The 6000-nt window shown below is 45.4% G+C and overlaps 1 protein-coding gene across 6 annotated transcripts in view; it reads left to right on the top strand.

Annotated features, from left to right (window-relative positions):
- The first annotated feature begins 303 nt into the window (after positions 1-303).
- Positions 304-6000, top strand: part of Cpne1 (copine 1) — a 41421-nt gene continuing 35724 nt past the window's right edge. The window contains exon 1 of one of the 6 annotated variants that reach the window (XM_051143616.1): positions 304-477. The gene's annotated coding sequence lies outside the window, so the exon portion shown is untranslated. The remainder of the gene's footprint in view (positions 478-6000) is intronic. The other 5 variants (XR_007830495.1, XM_051143623.1, XM_051143619.1 and 2 more) reach the window with 5 other exon arrangements.

Raw genomic sequence — 6000 nt, 5'->3', positions numbered from 1 at the left:
CAGGGATTTAAAAACCCGGTATACCAGCCGGGCCTGGTGTCGCACGCCTTTAATCCCAGCACTTGGGAAGCAGAGGCAGGCGGATCGCTGTGAGTTCGAGGCCAGCCTGGTCTACAGTGTCAAGTTTAGGACAACCAAGGCTACCCTGAGAAACAAAACAAAACAACAACAACAACAACAAAGCCGGTATACCAAAATAACACCTACAACTTCTGAGGTTTCACTCACCACCAACGCCCCCCCCAAGACGTCATCGCGCCTGCGCGTCCCACCTGGTACGTCGGCAGCGCCGCCCCGCCCCCTCCTGGAACGGAGCGGCGGAGCGGGCGGGCGGCCATTTTGTGAAGCGGCAGCGGAGCTGTTGGCTGCAGTGAGCTCCGGGAAGCCGTTCGGCCTGGGGCTGTCGGTCGCGGGGCAGAGGCACTCGCGCGGGGGGTAACTCGGGTCTGGGTTCTGGTGCCGCGCAAGCTCTCCCCGGTAAGGCTCCCGCAGCCCCGGAGCGGGCGGGGCTGTGCGGGGCTCGAGCCGCCTCCTTGGTGCCTCGGGGCGGGGCCTTCCCAGGCCTCGGAGCCCGCGGCCGCGAGCGCCCGACACAAAGGGTCGCGGCTGGGCTGCGGGGGGTCCCGGGGCGCCGCTCACCCTCCGCGGCCTCCGAGGATGCGAGAGGTGGCGCCTGCGTGCCGAAGTGGGAACCGGGCCGTAGCGGGGACGCCCCAGTGGTCCTGCGAGGCGATGGGGAAGCGGCCGGCGCTGGGTGGCCCGCGGCCTGCGAACTGCCGGGGCCGGGGCGGCGGAGGGGGGCGGGGAGAGGGAGCTAACGCGATGCTCGCACGCAGAACAGGGAAGGCTTCATCGGCTTCAAGTGAAGCCGGGGTTTTAACTCGCACCTCTGCCCCGAAGTGAAGAGGAGGTCCCAGTGGCCTGTGACCAGCAAAAGAGGACTACACTGGGGACACACCTTAGGGGGAGGAAGCTCTCCTGGCAGGCCCGGAACCGGCCACCTTCAGCGCCTGAAGGTGCCGGGGCTTTTACAGCTAAGTGCGTTCTAGGTCCCGCGCTGAGGAGGGGCCTTCCTAGGGAAGTCAGGGTAATCTGGAGTCTCCCTGTAGGTAGGAGGGGTGAGATTACGGAGAATTGTAGCAGGGATGGCAAGTCCAAATAGGGAAGGGGCTGCTGTCGGCAGCACCTTTTCTGCACCTTCCGGGAGGAGCCACAGGGAAGAAGCTGGGGTGGGTGCGCTAGTTTGAGGTCTCGTGGAATGTAGGGGAAGGCCTGTAAGCATCTACAGGTTAGTGATGGGGTATGGACTAATGTAGCGGGTTTGGTTGCCCGTTAGTAAGCGAGTGAACGCAAGTGTGTTTTATAGTGAAAAAAACTGAAGGGGTCCCATGTGGTATGCACAGAGTTAATTCAGTGTGAAACATTCATTCATTCTAGTCGATAGTGTACGTAGAGAAAACTACGGGCTGTGTTGCAGAAGTCTCTGGGTCCTAAAGCCTTCTTGCCTCCCAGATTGACAGATGGCTGTGTGCAGTTGGGAGGAACCATTTTATTGTGTTCTTTAAGATTAAGTTGGTGCCAGTTTATATATACTGATGGGAGAGACTATGAGTGGACTATTTCTCTCAGAGCTTCTTGGATAGCTTGAAATGTAATTTCTGGCGAACTTCAGTCTTAGAAACAAAACTTGTCCGGGATCTTGTTAACCACTGTATTCTGTTAAAGGAGCATTTGCACTTGGAAAAAAAAAAGATTCCTGTAAACACTTTGTTAAAAAATTATTAGAACTGTAAAACAGATGTACTTGGTGTTGAAATGTGTTACTTTTGATGAGATGTAGATTTTTGGTTTTGGTGGAAAGTGATTGTGGAAGAACCGTTCACATAACTTCTAATGTTTTCGAAGGAAATGTTTGTGTTTAGGTGAGTTCACAAGGCTGTGCTTAGTGTATATTAGGTAGTTTATCAAAAATGTGTTAAATTTTTATATCACCTTATGTTTGATTCAATGTTGGTCACTGTGTGTTGTAATGTATATTTTTAATTTTATGTTCAAATCTGTCAGGTGAATGTGAAGCTTTAGAAACCACTGGTCACTGTTGTAGGCTACTGGCAATCTACTTAGGCTTCTCTTTCGTTTTGTGACATGTTGAATGTTTGACTGCATTTTGAAAGTTTTGGACTTCTTGGTGCTATTTTTTTGGTGTAAAATTTCATTTTAAACTTCTGTTTTATGCTATGGGACAGATGCTAGAATCCGATGCCAATATTGATAGTCTTCCTCCAGTGTGCAGAGCCACTGCACTGCTGACTTGTAGAGGTTCGCTTGGTTTTGTTCTGCTTTGGAGATGGAATCTTGTAGCTTAGATTGGTATTGAGCTATTAAGCTTCTGGATTCCCTGGGATCACAGTTGGCTGTCGATACGTAGTTTGAATAAATTATTTCTTCCAAAAATGTTAGTAAATAGCTGCACAAGGTGGTCGTCGTCGTCTTCTTCTTCCTCCTCCTCCTCCTCTCTCTCTCTCTCCTCTCTCTCTCTCTCTCTCTCTCTCTCTCTCTCTCTCTCTCTCATCTCTCTCTCTCACCCTTAGGTGACTCACTTTGTGGACCAGGCTGGCCTTGAATTCACAGAGATCTGGCGGCCTCTGCCTCTCAAGTGCTGGAATTACAGGCATGTGCCACCATGCCTGTCTTCAAGGTATTCTTTTAGAAATCTCTCCCTAAAATTCAGAGTCCATTTTAAATTCTAACACCTAGCCTACTTTTTTTTTTTTTTTAATTGTATGGATATTTTGCCTGTATTCATGCTTAGTACCCTCAGATTCCAGAAGATGGAGTCAGATCCCGAGGAACTGGAGTTACAGATGATGTGAGCTGCCATGTTGGTGCTGGGAATGGAACATGGCTTCTCTGGAAGAGCAGCCCATGATCTTAACCACGGAGCATATCTTTTTGTTGTTGTTGTTTTTTTTTTTGTTGTTGTTTTGTTTTGTTTTCTGAGACAAGGTTTCTCTTGTGTTTCTGGCTGTCCTGGACTCCCTTTGTTTTTTGATACAAGGTCTCTGTGTAACCTTGACTGTCCTGGTCTGTAGACCAGGCTGACCTTGAACTCAGAGATCCTCCTGCGTCTGCCTCCCAAGTGCTGGGATTAAAGGCATGAGCCACCATTCCTGGCTTCTGCATAGTCTTAATACTCACAAAAATGAATACTTACTAAAAGTTTTAGATAGACTACACAAAAAGGTGATTTCACTTGTTGTTCTAACAGTTTTATTAGCAACCACCTATGTACTCTTTATTTTATAGTGTTTTAAGTTTAAGGCCAGCTTTTGTTTTTTGTTTTTGTTTTTTTTTTGAAATTTTGAAATTTTTATTAATTTATTCTTGTTACATCTCAATGGTTATCCCATCCCTTGTATCCTCCCATTCTTCCCTCCCTCCCATTTTCCCCTTATTCCCCTCCCCTATGACTGTTCCTGAGGGGGATTTTCTCCCCCTGTATATGCTCATAGGGTTTTTTGGGTTTTTTAATTACTTATTATTTTTATGTTTCAAGACAGGGTCTCTCTGTAACCTTGGCTGTCTTAGACTCACTTTGTAGACCAGGCTAGCCTTGAACTCACAGCGATCTGCCTGCTTCTGCCTCCCTAGTGCTGGCATTAAAGGCGTGTGCCACCACACCCATAAATCCACCTTTTAAGACTAAAAACCATAGTGAAAGTAGATGTGGTTAGGTTAGAAAGTAATATTTTTGAAGTATAAATGAATAAAAAGGATGTTTTTGGTATCAAACAGTATTACATTTTTTTGGCAGGAGGAACATCTTATTTACAAATGTTTTGATTCGCTTCCTCTGAGTACTAAATGAGAAGTTAACATGAACATTCAGTATTATACATTTTATCAATGTCATAAGAATGTGTTCAAGGGCTGGAGAGAGGGCTTAGCGGTTAAGAGCACTGAATGCTCTTCCAGAGGACCCAGGTTCAAATCCCAGCACCCATATGACAGCTCACACCTATCTGTAACTCTCACACAGGCATACATGCAGGCAAAGCACCAATGCACATAAAGCAAAAATAAATTAAAAAACATTTAAAAAAAAAAGAATGTGTTCAAGAGCCGGGCGTGGTGGCGCACGCCTTTGATCCCAGCACTCGGGAGGCAGAGGCAGGCGGACCTCTGTGAGTTCGAGGCCAGCCAGGTCTACAAAGTGAGTCCAGGATGGCCAAGGCTACACAGAGAAACCCTGTCTCGAAAAACAAAACAAAAACAAAAAAAGAATGTGTTTATAAGTATGGTCTCAGCATCTGAAATGTGTTTTATTTGGTGATGGGGGACAAGTTCAAGGAGACGAAGCTATGTTTTCATGAAGTGTCTGGTGATGCGATTACACTGCTAATTTTGTACCTGTTGTAATAGAGGCTTTGTTGCTGGTCTCTGAGGTGAACATTTAAGGGGTTGCTAGGGTTTTTGTTTCTTTTGAATCTTAGGTGCGTACCTCTGCTTTACCCTGTCAGGTAAAGATTGATGACTGAAAAAAAGTAAAAATTCACTTCTCAGTGTTATTGCCAGATGAAGAGTGGAAGTGCTGGAGTTTTAGTTTGTAGCTTTTCTTTGTAATGAAAAGGTTTGTTGATGATCCTTAACCTTAACATCTCAGATAATTAGAATGGCTAGTAAATAAAGTTTATCTTGTTGTAATGTGAAAATACTTATAATTTATGTTTGTATCTAGTTTCTATTGTGCTGAAGCGACATTTGTTAGGAAATGAAGTAGAAAATACACTAAGCAAAAAAAGAAAAAAAGAAAGAAAGAAAAGAAAATACACTAAGCAAGCAAGGTTATCGTTTTAGGTGTTTTGAACTATGCCAATGGATCAGTGGCCAGTTTTCTCCTTGCCTGTCTTTGTATATACTTTATATATAGATGAAATGTGTATGTTTATGAGACAGCGTCCACACCAAGTAGTCCAGACCAAGCTCAAACTTTTTTTTTTTTTTTTTAGTTTTCGAGACAGGGTTTCTCTGTGTAGCCTTGGCCGTCCTGGACTCACTTTGTAGACCAGGCTAGCCTTGAACTCACAGTGATCCGCCTGCCTCTGCCTCCAGAGTGCTGGGATGAAAGGCGTGCGCCACCACGCCGGGCTCAAGCTCTTAATCCTCTTCCTCTGCCTCCTAAGTGCGGCAGCATTGCATGTGCACAGTGTCTAGCTACGATACTTTTTGGTTTTTTGAAGACAGGGTTTCATTGTCTGGTCTTGGTTAGTGTGGAGCAAGGCTGGCTTCAAACTCCAGAGATATTCCTGCCTCTGCCTCTGGGCTATGGGATTAAGTGTACCACCACCTACGGCTTAATACTTTTTTGTTTGTTTGTTTTTTCAAGACAGTTTCTCTGTAGTGGTTGCTGTCCTGAAACTAACTCTGTAGACCAGGCTGGCTTTGAGCTTAGAGATCCACTCTGCTGCCCAAGTGCTGGCGATTAAAGGCCTACACCATCACCATCCCACTCCCTCTTTTTTTTTTTTTTTTTTTTTTTAATTTTTATTTTTTCCTTAATAGAATTATTTCAGTAATGTTGATCCAAAGTTTAGCAGAACTTCAGGTGAGTGGGATAGATTTTTAAATTTGGGATCCTGTCTTCAGTTAGGCACTAGCTGATATTTTAGCACATAGGAATAAGCAGGCTCTTAGAAAACAGTGCTACCTCTGTTATTTGTGGTCTTGGGGCTCGAAAGAAGACGCAACAATTAAAAGCACTGGTCACTCTTCCAGAAGACCAGGGTTCAATTCCCAGAACTTACATGGCAGCACACAGCCATCAATAACACCAGTTCTAGGGGTTAATGATACCCTCTTTCTGGCTTCTGCCAGTAGTGTGTGCTTGTGATGCACAGATACACATGTGGAAAGAGCATGGATACAGATTAAATAATACAGAGATTTTGTTTGAACTGATAAAAAAACATTGAAACAAAAGTGCTACAGTTGGGCTGGAGA

Source organism: Acomys russatus, chromosome 4, assembly GCF_903995435.1.
Source record: "Acomys russatus chromosome 4, mAcoRus1.1, whole genome shotgun sequence".
In the NCBI taxonomy this organism is placed as follows: domain Eukaryota; kingdom Metazoa; phylum Chordata; class Mammalia; order Rodentia; family Muridae; genus Acomys; species Acomys russatus.
Note: the sequence above shows the minus strand (reverse complement) of the source record. Positions and strands in the feature narration are given on the sequence as shown.